The sequence below is a fragment of the Castanea sativa genome, chromosome 9, assembly GCF_040712315.1.
Source record: "Castanea sativa cultivar Marrone di Chiusa Pesio chromosome 9, ASM4071231v1".
Lineage (NCBI taxonomy): Eukaryota > Viridiplantae > Streptophyta > Magnoliopsida > Fagales > Fagaceae > Castanea > Castanea sativa.
This window is the reverse complement of record NC_134021.1, coordinates 15994187-16012951: the sequence shown is the minus strand read 5'-3', so window position 1 is coordinate 16012951 and position 18765 is coordinate 15994187. Positions and strand designations below refer to the sequence as shown.

The following is an 18765-nucleotide window of genomic DNA, read 5'->3' as shown; positions in this document are numbered from 1 at the left end:
TTAGTTGCATTATATTGAATCAAAAAAAAGTTGTAGGAAAGCTCAAGATCAATAAGATATCTTAATTGCTGAATAAAATTAAGCTGAAAGGTGCCATTAAAATTGTTTGAAGAAAGTGACAGGACCTGAAGATCTCGGAGTTCAAAGATGGGTGCTGGCCTTTCCAAGTAGTTCCTACTCAAATCAAGGGTGTCGAGTAGGAAAGAAGAAACATTGGAAAATTCATGGAGTTAGACTAGAAAATTGGTTGTTGCGAAGATACAAGGTTTGCAGTGATGGAAGGTAAAAAAGGGACGTTGGAATACTCCCTTCGATTGAATTGTGACACAAATTCAGGTCCACTAGACCCTGTATCTCGTGACTAGAAATAATCTGACCTGTCAAATGGTTGAGAAAGATCTGTCGTGGTTAGACTCTTTGCCTAGCTGAATGATAAATAGAGGCATTGGAAAGTAATATCGAGATTGCTAATGTTCATGTTTGGTGTCTCTATTATCGAATACAGTGACCATATATGAAACAGACGAGCATTATAATTCCATTCTACAAAAGAACCTCTCTACATGTTACATTTCAATGAAAAGAGGGACAAATAAACTTTGTATTCTTTAGGCTACTGTGTATACCATATAGGATAGCAGAAAAACTTCATCAAGTATTTCTGATTTCACCTCAAAGCTGTACACCATATAGTTAATTAATGCAGGTCAGCTAGATGCTCCTGTATTCTGTTGGATTTACCGCATCTTCAACAAAGCTGCCAATGCCTTAGCTAAATGAGGTCTTAGTGTAACTCCAGTTTCCTATTCTCTTTTGGCAATCTGCCAAATGTGTGCTCTGCTCTCAGAAGGGTTTGTTAGCTGTTTTTGGTGCTGCTGTTAGCCCTTTTCTTACAGAGCAAGAAGTAAAAAAAAGACAATTATGAGTTGACAAAATTAACTGAACCACCCTTACAGGACAACATGCAATGAACTTGTGATTGTCTGATTGCCAAGTGTAAGGCTAATTCACCTTTTATACATCCTTGTATAACAACTGATACTTCGGTATTCGCTCTGGTGGCAGAGGGCAATTCACTATCAGCTTGCCTTTCATGGCCCCTCTATATATTGCCTACAAGAATGTTAAGGCAGGAAAAACATTATGCATCCTTGAACCATACAAACATCTAGAAGCATGGTCATTTACAAGATGAAAGTTATTAACATATTATCCTTTATACAAGCAAGGAGTGTGTTACATAAGAATTAATTATGACAAATAGTACTTAAAAAATAAAAACTGTTATAAAGAAAAATAGAGTTGCAATGTTTCCTAAAGGTGACCCAGATTTGTCATTGAACGAAGAGTAACATTTCTGGTCCTACCAAAGTTAGTTACCATTACATTTTTTTTGTCCATTAGTTTGGGAGTGTTCTACTTTCTTAGCTTATGTCACAAAGTTTTAAATAAAGATGTGAATAAAGAAATGCTACCACTAAATCTGCAATGTTGCCCAAAGATATACCGGACTTTCCACACAACCATACAGCAATGCACTTCTTGTCACATTAAACATTTTTTCTATTGAGAGAGTAATGTTGGAGGCCAGATGCCAATGCCACAACAAATATTAAGTGCTAGGGCAGATGCTCGCCTCATCAGTTTAGTCGATGAAGTTTTCCCATATTAATCTAGCACCTATAACACCTCCAACTTTTAATTTTCAAGTATCCAATATCTACAGCTAAAAAGAAAGTTTTCCCCTTGCCTCATTTTAAGCAACAAAAGTCGTTCCCACATTGATTCAGCACCCGACATACCATTGATAAGATCATAGTTGTAGGGTAAATTTTCAAGTACTCCACCTCTATTGCTCATAAGAAAATACTTAAAATAAACTTTGCTGCAAAATCATGATTCAGAACAGAGGACTTATTCTTGCGATTAACTCTACAAAGGATTGGTGAAAAGAAAAGGTCTTCTGGATATTGATGTCACTGCAAGGCAAGGTAATTCACAACAAAACCTATGAAGAATTACATTTATGCATGTGCTAATGGAGATTGGAAGCAGCTTAAAATTGTTTCAGTAACAAGGCAGACTAGTTTCACACAAGCATAACAATAAAATGATTTTTCACTCCAATGGAAAGACAAGCAGTTTATATAACTGAAATCCTTAAAATCATTCAGTTTTTGAGGAGCTACATATACCTCTACAACATCCATAAAATCCTGCTTCTTCTGAAATGCGCCAACCCATTTAGTGTGATCTGCAGTCCTGCCAACCAAAGAAAATTAACACAAGAATCTAAGATTTTAAGTCCCTAAATTCTTAGCTGCATGACATCATTTTCATAATACAAGCCATTTAGCTTATAATTTAAGTTCAGAAACATATTCTCATTCTTCAAGGGCGTGATATTTGCAATGTATGGTAAAATTCATAACATTAAAATACCTACACAGATTCACCCATTGCATACAAAAATACAATGTGATGAAGACTATTGTAAGAAAAAAATTCCACATCAGCTCAAAAGAAATTACTGCAAACTAATTTAGGGAAGAAAACTGTGACACGTTTGTGAAATTCCAACAAAAAGGAGATCTTGATGCAAACTTTGTTTGAAATTCACGTGCAAGAGATCTAGTTAATTGTTCCACTCATCTTCCAGAAGCTCAATCACCATGTTTCACAGGAAACTTACAAGTCTAAGCAGACAAAAAGAAAAATAACAGGACTAAATTGAAATATGAAAAAACATTTTCCCTTTAATTTTATTTTACCTCATTGTACGTGTATTGAAATTAGTCTAGTACAGGGAAGGTACTTCATATAAGCACTGCTCTTAATTATTTTTTAAAAAAAGAAAAAGAAAAAGAAAAAAGAAGAGAAAACGAATCACACACATCAATCAATATATATATATATATAAAAGCAGAGACCTCAAGCAAAAATGCATGAGGCCCTGCCACGTGGCACTCTAAACTTTCATTTAGTCTTTTTAACCTTTTTTTACATTAAATTTTTTAACTGCAACCCAATAATTTAAGGTAATTTATTTATACTGTCACATATATGGTCTAAGGTTAACCATGACCAAACAATTGTATTTTTCTGAAAAAAATCACTACGCTGTCAAAGTAGATTAAAAGCCCAACTCATAAATATTGGCCAACATGTAGCTGAAAGGCTGTACGTTTGACCCTCCCCAACTTTGAGCCCCCACCAAGGTGTCACCAATGTGTAGCTCAAAGGCTACAATATGATTTTCCACCAACGTGTCTGTCAAAGGCTAAGCCACGCCAACTGTAAATAGCCCACCAACGTGTAAGTCAAAGGGTAACCCACACCAAGGAAGACCCACCCGACAGTTCAATAGATTAAAGCCTTTAATTTACACACAAACCCTCTTCTTCCTTCCCACCTGTAGATGAAACCCAGCCAAGAATTTCAATCACAGCGAACCTCTGTTTCTCTTCTTCTTCCAACTTAATGATTATCTGTATAAACACTCTTCCACTTCTAAAAACAACGGTTTCCACTCCGACTCGGTGATTATTTGAAGACATAAATGCAGGAGCTTAAAAGATTTCACCGTTTAGTATTTTGGGCTTCAATGCAGCCACTTCCAACCAATTATACAATGCAGTTAACACCAGGTAAATGCCACCTGATTTATGAAATTGAAGAGTTAGTTTCATTTAATGTTTGTTTTGCATGTTGTAAAATCTATTCTTTTTTATATCTCCGTCTCCTTATACCTCAAAACTTATGCCACTATAATTTATCACAATTCATTTCACACAGGTATGTTTAGTTTCTTAATTTTATGTTCCTCTTAAATAGTTCATTTATTAATTTATTTTTGAATCCCAAAATACTATGATCGTTGTTATGCCACTATAATCTTACATCTCATTTCACATTCATTGTTAATTTCATGTTTCTCTTCAATAGTTCGTTTATTGATTTGTTGTTTATTTAGTTTAGCCATCTTTGAGAAGTATTTATAATTCAATAGTTGTTAACCCACAGAAACAATATTGATTTGTTTGTTGAACGAAAAAAAGAAAACACAAATAGAACAAAACAAAGGAAGTATTTACAATTGATTTCAAATTCCTTTTCGAAAACCATGAGGCCCCTTAACAGTTTTGAGCAGAGGAATTTATTGGGGGGAATGGAGGCTGCAAGACTTGCGCGGCAAAGAAGGCGTATGATTATGTACAAGAAAAGGATGGCCAAGGTGCATTCCACAAACATAGTGTCATCAAAGAAATTTGGAGGTGGAAGCCATAGGAGTAAAAAGCTTAAAGACATAACAATGATCCATGATACATATAGTTGTAAGTGAGCAAGACTCAACAGGCGAATGGTACTCAACCTTAACCGGACTCGGGAAAGTAGTTCAAATGCTCAATGTTTGCAGCGATCAACCCCTTCAGTTATAAATGTTTTTTCTCACTCGGTTGTTGGGCTTAATGGTGATGTTGCTACTACAACTACTTTGAAAGAATTCGGGATACATTTGCCTACAAATGCCAATGCCTTGGACAAGCATCTGCCTACAACTGAGCTTACAGGTACTAATTTCTTAATTTGGAATAATTGTACTGATATAGTAATTAGCTTGGTTGGAGTATTTCTTTGGTTGTCACATGCCTAAAAGTGTATTGAATCTTCGCTTAGGCTTTTTATTGCATGATTAATTGTCTTTTGGGTAGTGTAAATGGCCTAAATTATTTTGTGATTTAGCAGGGATCTATTAAAATGAAAGCTACCTTTTATAAAACCAGCTCACTTTGTGATCTATTATTCATGGCATGGATATATTGATTTCCCTTGATAATGTTCATTCTTATTGCTTGCTATTTTAATTTAAATGATAAAGGGGTAAAACACATTTAATATATGTATATATATATATATATTTTATTTATTTATTCGAAACACGTTTTAGATTAAATGGTGATGGAGTTATCCCAGCCATACTAAAATATAATTTAAATCATTTTCTTGCTGCGTCTTATCCTGTGTGATTCCAACAACGTAGTGTGACTCTGATTTATTAGTGTTGTTTTCCTGGTGTTTGAATTTCCTGCAGTAATTTTTTTGCATAATTGTGTTTGTGATGGTCTTTGGTTTAGACATGGTTTGATATTTATGGTTTCAATTTTAAGAATTTGTGAATTTCTTTTATCAAATTCATGAAACTAAAGTCACTGCGCAAGCGTTTTTAAGTTATGCTAAGATTGTGTGCATACTTCTACAGTTCTACCTAATAGTTGGTTTTTATTTTTGCTATCTATGTCTGATTATATAATAATTATTTTTATCTATTGTTTTAGAATTCAATGCTAAGTGTATGACACGGTAAATGCTAGATGTTTGTCACATGACTCAAACATGAAGTCAATACTTTAACATGGCTATGATGTATTCAACATAGTGACCTTCAATGAATGGATATGTGATATAACAGTGAACACAAACATGGGTATTGGATTGTAGCAAAATAGTGTTGTCCTTTTCATGTGGGTTAAAGTGAAAGGTAGTTTGAGTTATGATCACAAAATATAGGAAGTCTTTTGATGGTTTCATACTTTTGTAATTAAGCTTTGTGTGATTGTCTTCCTTTAATATTGGTTAGAATTTGGGAATAGATGTGCAGCAGTGGATTTGTTTTTTGTAATTTGAAGAAGAGAGAGAAAGTGATAAAGTGGGAGAGACGTGTGGATTTGTAGAATGAAGAACAGAGAAAAAAAATGGTACTTATAATTGTAGAAGTGTTTCAGTGTTTCATAATGGGTTTTGGTAGAATTTTATAATATATATATATATATATATATATATATAATGTGGAAGAGGCAGAAAGTCCTTAGGAAAAACCTCTTTTTAAAAATTTAGCTAAAATTATGAGTTAAAAAAGAAAATACATAAGAGAGAATGAGGGGGGGAAAAAAAACCTGAAACGTGGATTAGGCAGAAAGGTTGTTAGGGAAACTGAAAATTGTTTTCCTGGTGTTTGAATTTTCTGTAGTAATTTTTCTGCATAATTGTGTTTATCATGGTCTTTGGTTTAGACATGGTTTGATATTTATGGTTTCAATTTTAAGAATTTGTGAATTTCTTTTATCAAATTCGTGAAACTAAAGTCACTGTGCAAGCGTTTTTAAGTTGTGCTAAGATTGTGTGCATACTTCTACAGTTCTACCTAATAGTTGGTTTTTATTTTTGCTATCTATGTCTGATTATGTAATAATTATTTTTATCTAAAGTCAATACTTTAACATGGCTATGATGTATTCAACATAGTGACCTTCAATGAATGGATATGTGATATAACAGTGAATACAAACATGGGCATTAGATTGCAGCAAACTAGTGTTGTCCTTCTCATGTGGGTTAAAGTGAAAGGTAGTTTGAGTTATGATCACAAAATATAGGAAGTCTTTTGATGGTTTCATACTTTTGCAAAATGGAAGGTTTGTTGGAGTCCTATCAGTTTAAATTATTTTGGTTGTTTTAGTTGCACACCTCTAATTAATGGCATTTATGTATAAGAAACTTTAAACTTATATTGATCTATCAAAAATAAAATTAGAGCAACCTCATACTCTGTGAGATCCAGATAATGTTTTATGTTGTCTTTTGGCATTGAAGCTATTGAATCTTTCATTATTAGCAATGAAAATAAAGAATTATGTTTTGGCTAACATTCAGAACCCTCTTTTTATATGGTTGGGACAAGTGCAAAATTTATACTGATTCAGAAATATTATGTTTGATATATTTGAAGCTGATTACATAATGAGTAGGGCTAATCGTCATGACTTTCACATTGAAGTACATTCAAAATCAAACTTTGCTTTACTTGGTCTCATCCATATCTTACTTTGAATAGTTTCATGTCTTAAAGTTTATATTTATAATCAATGATAATTAGATAATTAAATAAGAATATTTATTAATAGTTGTGCTGTGACTGCTGAAATTTGCATTTGAGTACACTACTTAACCTCACCTACAATAGCCATACATAATAGAAGCATCACACTTAACTTGGTTTATTATTATTATTATTATTATTGGGGCAGTTATGGTGTGTAGTTATATATGACTGTGTACTATTAACTCGGGGAATTGGTTGTTCTTGCTCTGCATATTACTAACTATGAATATTAGGCCCATAAAGGTTATAGGTTTCACCGCAAAGGCCTGCTACCTTTTATAGAACTAGCTCATGTTGTCGTCTATTATTCATGCCATGATTTCCCTTGACAATTTATTGTTATTGCTTGCTATTTTTATTAAAATGATAAACAACTGAAACACATTTATATATGTATATTTTTTTCTAGCCTCGAAACCCATTTTATATTAAACTTTGATGGAGTTATCCCAATCGTAGAAAAGTGTAATTTTTAAACAACTTCTGTAGCCACCAATTTTTTTGGTCTATTGGTCATACCTTGCATTCTCCTTAACACTGTTAACTATAAGTGATGAAGAATTTGAAATTTTGGATATTCAAAAAATTCAAAATCAAACCTTGCTTTACTCTATGAATATTAGATCCATAAAGGTATTGTAACATGGAAAACCACCTTCAGAAGCTTTGAAGTATAACCTGCTCATTCGATTTGTGGAATTTGTCTGAGCCACCAATTATAGATTGAGTCTACTTAACTTCCATTTGCAGTTAGACAGAAGTTTTTATAGTTGTCAATCCTTATGTTTCCTTAATTCTCTTGAAGTTTTACGATTAGTATTGCATATTAATAAGTTGAATATATCATCTTTTATATTTCAGGTTTGGGAATGCGATATAGAAAACCAATTGACATAGACCTGAGTAAAAGGTCAAATAGCACACAAAGTAAGTGCAAAAACTACTATTTCGGAATTTTATATTCATTGTTATTTTCCATTTTTCTCATTTTTATGCATGCAAAATCACATTAAAGTACTGTTATTTGTAATTTTAAATATTAAAAACAACAATTATATAATTTTAAATAATTAAAATACTATTTCAAGATAGCATCAATGACAATATACCAACAATAGGTTCAAAATTGTGTCTCCATGTATATTAAATACTTTATTAATTGTGTATACATTTTCTAAAAGTTACTTTGATAAAAGTCCTTCATATATTTTCAACTTACCTTATTTCTATTTCTCTTCAAAATTTGCTTTAAGATCCATTTTTTACAACATTACTTGGGACTGTTTTCCCCTTAAGTTGGTTTCAGCACCTATGTTTCAAATAAAACTATTGCTAAACTAGGTTGTCAATGAATTGAAAATAATATTAATTTTTTACATATGCTTTTGTATTTTCTATATTTCAATTACATAATTTCATCTAATTATGCTTCATTTTCCCTATCATCTAGGAAAATTTATAGAGCTATGGAACTTTGGCCCGCCAAGCTGTGTGTGTGAATATTGTAATGCAATATTATGGTACGAAGAGAGGAATCGTAAATCCAAAAACACAGAGAATCCTAAATTCTCAATATGTTGTCGAGAGGGTAGGGTGAAGCTACCTTTGTTGAAATCACCACCTCCTGAGCTTCAAGAACTCCTACAACATTCAGAACATTACAAGGCTAATATAAGGAGGTTCAACTCCATATTTGCAATGACTTCTATGGGAGGAAATGTTGATGTCCATGCTAATGAAGGACGAGGCCCTTACATCTTTCGATTGAATGGGCAAAACCACCACAGAATTGGGTCCTTACTTCTAGTTGTTGGAAAAGACACATCTTTTGCACAGCTGTATATATATGACACAAAAAAAGAGATTCATTATAGACTAAGTGCTTTGGCTGGACAGGAATCAGAATATGACCTTGACATTGCTATAGTTCAAATATTATTGAAGATGCTTGATGAGAACAATGTCTTGGTTAAGACATTCCGTATGGCAAGGGATAGGTTGAAGGACTCTGATATGCACAATGTACGCTTGCGATTAATTGGATTGCGATCAAGTGATGGCAGGGAACAAAACATGCCTACTTGCTCTAAAGTTGCTGCTATAATTGTAGGTGATTTGACCGATGTAAATATCCATCGTGATATTATTGTTGAGAAAAGAAGTGGATTGTTACAACGGATAAATGAACTGCACCCAAAATTCATGGCCTTGCAATATCCATTGTTATTTCCGTATGGTGAGGATGGATTTCAAAATGAAATACTTAAAAAAGGTCTTGGTGGTGTTGCGCCTTTGACAGAAGAATATGTCACTATGCAAGAATATTATGCATATCAATTACAACAACGTGAGAATGAAGGTGAAACATTGATTCTTGGTCGTAGGTTGCGACAACAATTTTTAGTAGATGCTTACACATGTGTTGAGGAGTACCGACTAATTTGGGTCAGGAATCATCAACTTCAACTGAGATTAGAGGTGTACTTTGGAATAAAGGATGCTGTATTTAGAGGAGACACTACTCCTTCATCTATTGGGAAAAGAGTTGTTCTTCCTTCAAGCTTTACTGGAAGCCCTAGATATATGATTCAAAATTACCAAGATGCTATGTCAATTTGTAGATGGGTTGGGTACTCGGATTTGTTTATAACTTTCACATGCAACCCTAAATGGCCAGAAATTGAAAGTTTCCTTTCCTTAATTCCATCTCAACGGCCTGAAGATAGACCAGATATCATTGCAAGAGTTTTTAAGATCAAATTGGATCAACTACTACGTGATCTAAAACATGGCAAGCATTTTGGAAAAGTAATTGCAGGTCTAAAATACAACTCATTACTATTTGATTGTTGTTCTTAATGGTTTAATCTATTTAATTATTGTAACATTTTTTTTGTGTGAAAATACAGTTATCTACACAGTTGAATGGCAAAAAAGAGGCCTCCCCCATGCTCACATTCTTTTGTACCTATACCCAGATGACAAACACCCCACGCCTGCGGATATAGACAAGATAATTTCTGCTGAAATACCAGATAAGATTACAAATCCAGGGGATTATGAAGTCATTTCATAGTACATGATTCATGGACCTTGTGGTTTTGCCAGCCCAAAATCTCCATGCATGGTTGACAATAAATGTAGGAAGCATTTTCCAAAAAAGTTTTATAGTGACACTGTGATAGATGAAGATAGTTACGCAATTTATAGGAGAAGAGATAATGGGATGACAGTTGAGAAGAATGGTGTTGTGCTTGATAACAGATTTGTGGTGCCATACAACATTGACCTGTTAGTTAAATACCAGGCTCACATTAATGTTGAGTGGTGCAAAAGTAGAAGAAGAAGATGATGTCCTTCTCCCTAAACAACCTCCACCACCGCCACCAATATTTCTTACACCACCTATCATCCCTAATCACCAAACAAGATTATCCTACTCATCAACCACAGATTTAAAGCACTTGTTCACCCTTGACAACAGTCCTCCTTCAAAATGGCATGATGAGATTTTCAATATGTATTCTTAGTGTACAACTGAACTTCAAGCCCCAAACAGTACAGTTGCCCAGGTTATTGCTAAGTTTGTAGCAAAGAAATTTTGGCAGTTAAACATGGCATTGAAAAGTTCCAGTTTCACCTTCTTGGTCACAATTTCCTTGTAGAAATGGATATGTCTTCCTTCCTAAAAATGCTCCAGTTCAAAAGAAAAATGCTCCCCCATCCCCAGTTACTCAGATGGTCAAATTGGTTTTCACAATGGTCTTTCCAAGTCAAACACATCAAAGGTACATATAACCTTATCACTGATTACCTTTCTAGAAAACCTCCAGTCCTCCATACCACAATAATTCCTCCACCCTTGTGTGTATACACAATCACAAGTCCATCCTCATCCTCAGACCCTTCCTCATCCTCTGGTCCTTCTACTTCAGCCTCTGACGACATCATGAACATGATAGAAACCCTTCCCTCAGACATAAAAGACCAAATAAAAACCCTAACCCTCCAAGCCAGATCCAAAAGAATCATTCGAAATTTGACATTTTGTGATTTCCCTACGAAGTGGGTTTGGCATAGAAAACAAAGAGAATGGCGCCCAAGGAAATCTGGCCGATGTATAGGGAGGATATTTCATGCTCATCCTGCAAGTGGTGACCGCTTCTATCTTCGAATGCTCCTTAATGTGGTCAAAGGTGCAAGGTCTTTTGAGGAAATCAGGACTATTAATCATGTTGTGTATCCAACATACAGAGCAGCATGCTATGCTCATGGCCTTTTAGATGATGACAACGAATGGGATGATGCTATCAAAGAAGCCTCTAATTGGGCTTCAGGAAGGCAGCTACGAGAATTGTTCACAACGCTATTGTTATTTTGTGAAGTGACAGACCCACATGTACTATGGATGGCTAATTGGAAGTTGTTGTCTGATGATATACTATATAGGCAAAAACGTCTCCTAATGTATGACAACTTACATTTGACAGAAGAACAAATACAAGACCATGCTCTTTTTGAGATTGAACAAATATTAGTAAAAAGTGGAAGATCTCTGAAAGAATTTGATGGCATCAAATATCCAAATGTGTCAACACTTAGAGAAAACAACAACCGATTGTTACAAGAAGAGTTGGATTTTGATAGGCTTGAATTGGTTGCAGAACATAAAAAACTTTTGAATGAGTTAAATGTTGAGCAAAGAAAAATATATGATGCTGTAATTCAAGATGTGGCATACAATAGTGGTGGTTTATACTTTGTTTATGGTCATGGAGGAACTGGTAAAACATATCTTTGGAAAACATTAATTGCTTGCCTCCGTTCACAAGGGAAAATTGTGCTTGCTGTAGCTTCTTCTGGCATAGCAGCTTTGCTACTCCCTGGTGGTAGGACTGCTCACTCCAGATTTCAAATCCCTATCATTGTGACAGAGGAATCGACTTGTGGTATAAAACAAGGAACATATGCTGCTGAGTTAATGACAAAAACGAGTCTTATTATATGGGATGAAGCAACTATGGCACATCGTAATTGTTTTGAGGTTGTAGACCGTTTATTGAGAGATCTACTTCGATTTACCAACATAAACAGTGCCAATAAAACTTTTGGAGGAAAGACAGTTGTATTAGGTGGTGATTTTCGACAAATACTGCCAGTTATTGCTAAAGGCCATAGAGAAGATATTGTTGATGCATCAGTGAATAGATCTTATTTATGGAACTTTTGCAAGGTATTTGTACTAACACAGAATATGCGTCTCCAACAACCTAATGCTGATTCCAACAACTTTGCAGAATAGATACTCAAATTAGGTAACGGAGAGCTTGGTGAAGTTGACAACCAATCAAATATAGTCATACCTCCTGACCTATTAATTGATGTTGGAGATGATCCAATACAAAGCATTGTGGCTGCAACATATCCAAATCTTCACAACAACTATGCAGATGGAAAATACTTGGAAGAGCGATCTATTCTAGCTCCAGCAAATGATGTAGTCAATGAAATAAATGACTACATCATACACTTGATTGCTTCAAATGAGGAGACATATCTCAGTGTAGATTCAATTTGCAAGGCTTCGAGATACATTCAGAATGAAGATGTACTTTACCCAGTTGAATTCTTAAACTCCTTGAAATTCCCTGGCATACCAAATCACAGACTACGTCTTAAAGTTGGTCTTCCAGTAATGTTGCTCCGAAATATTAATCAATCAGCTGGCCTATGCAATGGGACTTGATTAGTAGTTACTCAATTATCCAAATGGGTGATCGAAGCTAAAGTTATAACTGGATCACATGTGGGAAACAAAGTCTTCATCCCAAGAATAGTACTCTCTCCATCAAACACAAAATGGCCGTTTGTTTTAAAGAGAAAACAATTCCCAATTTCTGTTTGCTTTGCCATGACTATAAATAAGAGCCAAGGGCAATCACTAAAACATGTTGGACTTTTCCTGTCTAAACCAGTTTGCAGTCATGGGCAATTATACGTTGCTGTTTCTAGAGTTACTACTAGGAATGGTCTTAAACTCTTGATAATTGATGACGATGGCAAATCCTCTTCAACGACTAAAAATATAGTCTATAAAGAGGTCTTTAGAAATATACATATAAATATGTGAAACTTCATTGAAGAAAGTTCATCATTCATTGCTAAGTTTCTAACTGCATTTAGTTATTACTTTATACTTTTTGTAAAACAAAAATATCATGTTCCAAACTTCTTTAACAAACAAACATTTAAATTTGATAATGCAAAACGTAGTCAATTCTGCATTTTACCAAAATAAATTATTTCATTGATGATTATTATAATTTTACTTACTTTTATATATATTTTTTATGACAACTTCTCTATTCATCTGTGGAAATAGCTGTTGAACTATTGATACTAAGTCAAAATGGCAATGTGTTGGACTCCTTTGAGCAAGATTTCAACGGATAGAGACAATTGGACAATCAAGGTCAGAGTTCTTCGTATGTGGGATGCAATCAACACAAAGAACAATGAGTTCATAAGCCTTGATATGATACTTATTGATGAAGAGGTAAGTATAGAACTCAATTTATATTGTGCTAATTCAATTTATTATGTAGATTCAATTATTTTAAATAATTATTTTACCAACTCATCATATAATTCAACATCCATGGCTATTTTATATATTCACAAGAAGAATAATAGAACACACTGACATTTTTCATTCTTCTAGGGCTCAACAATACATGCAATTGTTCGGAAAAATCAAGCACGAACTTTTAGACCACAATTGCTTGAAGGCCGTGTTTATACCATCAAGAATTTTAGGGTGGAGAGTACTAAAGGTGAGTTTCGACCCGTGCACAATGATATCAAAATTTGGTTCATGACCATTACTACAATCATGGAGTCCAATGAAGATATGAGCTCAATCCAAAAATACTGCTTTGAGTTTGCTGACTATGACCAAATCCAGAACCAATGTTACAACTACACATATTTAATAGGTAAATACAAATCTGCAACTATTTCACAATTCCTCTAATATAGTTGTATCCTAAATTAATGATTAAAATAACCTAACTAGATAATTGCATATAAATAGATGTTGTTGGAAAGTTGGTAGCAGTTGGAAATGTTGAAGACCCTCAAGTTAATGGCGCACCAAGAAAATTGCGTAATCTGCAGTTGCTTTTGAAAGAGTAAGACAAATTTTTTGATGTCATTATATGTTTATATAGAAAAATCAATTATAAATAAAAAATAATAATAATAATAAAAAAATCCTTAATGATTTTAACTATACCAGGGGAAAAGATATTAGGCTTTCACTATGGGGAACAACTGTCTAGCAAATCGATGAAGATGTATATAAGAAAAATCCAGGACCTTTTGTCTTAATTGCAACTTCAACTATTGTCAAATCATTTGGAGGTAAGTATAAGTAAATAATGTTACCAACTATCAATTTTAATGTGCTTAGTACTGCTATCAAGTTAATAAGTATATTAGTTACTAATCTTAGGCCATAAATTTTACAATGAGAAATGTAATCATTAATTATAAATTTTTTATACTCAATCTTATTCATTTTCAAATTAATCTAATGATACTTTTAGAGAATTTCATTCTCATTAAAACATGTCTTCCTTTTTCTCAATTTCAATTCAATACGATTTTGTTTATTATAATGTATTTTGCAATTTTTGCAGGCAAATTCTCTTTGTCATCAACAAGTGCAACAAAAGTATATCTAAATCTTGAGATTCCCGAGGTTGCTGAAATAATTGACAGGTTCATATTTTAAAAATTATTAATAACAAAAAAAAAATGATAAATAGCATTTTTTATCTCACAAAATAACATTTACATTCTTTTGTCATTTTTAAAAATTCAATGATAGGAATGGTAAAAAACACGATCCTATACAAGAAATACCAAAAATACAAGCAAAGCAGTTTCCAGAGGAGGTTTTTTCTTCAAACAATATGAAGACAATACCAGAGCTCAAATGCGTTGAATGGGATCCAACAAAACAGGTTTGTTAATCATTTCAAAGTAGACTCCTCATTTACATGAAAATATAATAATACATCATTTACTCAAAAAAAAAAAAAACATATTAACTTCAAAATTCATTGCAGGATGTTAACTGCTATTGTGTTGCAACAATAAGCAACATTGTTACAACAATGGGTTGGTATTACATTTCATGCGTGTTATGTGGAAAGAAGGTCAAACCACAATCAGGATCATTTTGGTGTGCAAAATGTGAAACAAAAACAAATTTGCCTATCCCAAGGTTAGAGGCACACACATTAACTACCAAGTTTGAATTTTTTTTTATAAACATGTTCATCTTACTATAATTACTATACAATTGCAAAATACTTCAGATACAGGATTCAAATTGAAGTTTTTGATTCAACTGACAAGACAACTTTTGTCATATTTGATCGAGATGCTGAGAAAATCCTAAATAAATCTGCAAAAGATCTTGCTGAAAAACAAACTGAGGTACAACTTATTTAAATTATTAAATTTATTGTAAAACTATAGATTATAATATATATTAATATTCCTAATATGCAGATAGATATTGAAGATGGAATCCCATGTGATCTTAAGAAAATTTTAGGAAGAAAATACATTTTTCTACTTCGCTTGAATGAATTCAATCTGAAGGATGGTTTTGAAAATTACACAGTTGCTAAGATTTTTGATGCACCTTCAAATGAGAAAAATGTATGGAACAAAAAAAAAACACAAGCCAGTATGCTATATTATTTCTTTCTCTACGCTATATTGATGCAAATAACATGCTCAAATTTAATATGAACGCAGATACCTATGCAAAATCTTAGCGACAACAAATCTGCCGGTACAAACTTTGTAAGATCCAGCCAAGAATCTTCCAGTGTCATTTTATCAATGATCAACACAAGTGATGCAACAAAAGGAGAAAATGATAAAAGCTCACAAATTGAACAAATAGACCAAACTTCAATGTTGAAGATGAAGAAACAGATGATGATAACATACCCCTCAACATGCTTTACAAGCGTCAACATACTTCCAAAAACAAAGCATTCAAGAAACAAAAAAACAAAATTTCGCAATAAAGCTCTTTATTACATCACAAAATAAATATCAATAATATGGAATGTATTACCATGCTTTTATCAACTTTTTTAAAATAAATATCAATAATATGGAATGTTACCATGCTTTTATCAACTTTTATTATACAATATTACTCTAAAGTTGATTCTTTTTTCCCGATTACTTCAACAAAATAATTATAATGAATATGTGTTTGCAATTTATAATTGTTACTTCTTATGATAAACTTAGTACTAACAAAGTTTGATAACAAATATGTTGTAATATATGTATAATACTCTTCATAAAAAATTGCATAAATTATTACAACATTATCCGTGCATCGCACGGACAACTTACTAGTTAATTACAAGAGCTCACAGTTTATAGTTCAATATATATGATAAAAATACTACTAGTCAGCAATATTAGAAAGGGTTTTTTAGACATCCAACTCAGTTGCTGGAATAATTTTTTATAAGAAACAATGAACAAAAAAACAGTCATCATATGCATAATTTCTCAAAATAAATGTAGAATTACATTCCTGGAAGATAATCCATGCACTCAAATAGTTATATAAAATCACAATATCCAATGTAGAGTTTTCTTAAAAATAAATAAATAAATAATAAAAACATTAAAAAAATTAAGAAGAGGGGGGAAGATAATCCATGTACCCAAAATCCATTTTCATGTGATGAGCATTGAAAAAGAAAACTGTTGAAGGTATGAAAGTAATGCCAAAATACTTTGACATAAACTTGAATTTCATTGGAATCAATATCTACAAGCGCTACACTTGCAAATTTGGATACCTCCCGAGCAGCTTTAGAAAGCTGCATTGAGAAAAACAAATAGAGTTCATTCGCTTCATAATATTTAGAATAAATAAAAACTCAAAGAGATAGAGAGAGAGAGAGAGAGAAGTGGCATACAACGTCGTCAAGTTGAAGGCAGACAGGATCAGAAGCACGGCCAAAGTGGAGGACAAGGACCTTGTCAATTGTGTCTCTGATGATTGTGTCCACCTCTTGTTTCTTTGTCAGCACCATCAATAGGTAACTACTCATTCTCTCCACTTCAAGATTTTGGGGCTCGTCTGTTATATTGTCATTTTTTTTCAGGCCAAAGATTACTTATAAAAAAAAAATTACAGTATCATATTCCACTATGTAGAAGAAAAACTTATAAATAAACAATAAATTTTCTAGTTTTTTCCCCCAACGTCCCATTCCAAGGATGCAAAGTGCAGAAGATAATGGCATCTCAAGAAATATAGAGATGTTGTATATAATTAAAAATTAAAAATAAATTGATATTCCTAACCTAGTTCTCATAGTTAATATTTTACCTAAATATCAATTATAACCATTGAACATATCCAAATTCTTCTCACAAAAAGTAAACACTTGGTACTTTTTTTCTCATAAAAAATAACAATAATAATATAAGCATTTATTAATATGATCAATAAGATGTACAATAAATTTAAATTCAAATTTTTACCCGAATTATAGTTCATCGCATGTGATCAAATGGCATTGAACAACCAAAAGAAAAATAGTCAAAAGAAATACAACGTGTAAATTACCAAAGTAAAATTGGAAAAAGCTTGTTGAACCATATTTATATTAATGAAATGACATATTAGAAAGCAAATTTAAAGATAATAATATTATTGATGATCAAAGCATAATACAGAGCAAAGAGCCTACAAAGACTCAAGACACCAGCAGAAAGAGAGGACACTAAAGTCTGCAAAGAGGCATGAAAACCCATTAAAAATCAGCTAACACCAACTCAAGCTAAAGACAGCACTAGAGAATAGACAGACCAACAGAGCTATATTAGCCCATCATTGAGCAAGATAGAGAATAATGACAAGCATATTATACACCAAAAAACAATCATTCACCGTTAGAACAAACCCAACAAAGTCCATTGAGAGACAGAGGACAAGAGGATAAAAAAATAACTCGCCTCTATAGCTAAAAATTTATAAGATATGGCAATATAGCGTGTTGAAAATCACTAAATTAGTAGTATTAAGTATTATATTTATACCCCCTCAAAAAAAAAAAGTATTATATTTATAATAATATTTATAAAGATTGTGTCAAAACTCCATATAAAAATGATGTTCTTATTTTTCTTACCGGTTCCTCAAAAAATATTTTAATGTTATTTCCCCTAAACTCATAGCAATTTTCTACTCCAAAAAAAATAAATAAAATCAGCAATTTGGAAAAAAAATCATAGCAATTTTAGAAAAAAAAAAATTCTATGTTCTTAACCATCAGCATTACTCCATCAAAGGGTCACATCTTCAGTCCTATATCATATGATAAGAAATTCTTATCATATAGAATTGGTTTTAGAAGCCGTGAATAGGATTAATTTAGGAAAGAGAAATATTATATCAACAATATTTTCATAACATTTTCACAACAAATCGTAAGTGGCGAGTTGTTATTCGTGCCGGGAGAGCCCACGAAGGGGTAAAACACTGGCCCAGGAAATTCTTTTCAAAGTGCAAGTAGCAAGACTCGAACTAGGGAGCACACCCAGTCGAGCCCAGTACAAGCACTTTGAGACCGAGAGCTCTACCAACTCGGCCAACCTCCTGGGTTATGATAAGAATTTCATATCATACTAAATCATGACTTCTAAAACCAATTCTTAAAATAAGAATTAGTTTTAGAAATCGTGTTGTGGCAAAGTGGAATGGCCAT

The 18765-nt window shown here is 32.9% G+C and overlaps 1 pseudogene; it reads right to left on the bottom strand.

Annotated features, from left to right (window-relative positions):
• Nucleotides 1-614: 614 nt before the first annotated feature.
• On the bottom strand, nucleotides 615-17120 carry LOC142608628 (uncharacterized; annotated as a pseudogene).
• Between the last annotated feature and the right edge of the window lie 1645 nt (nucleotides 17121-18765).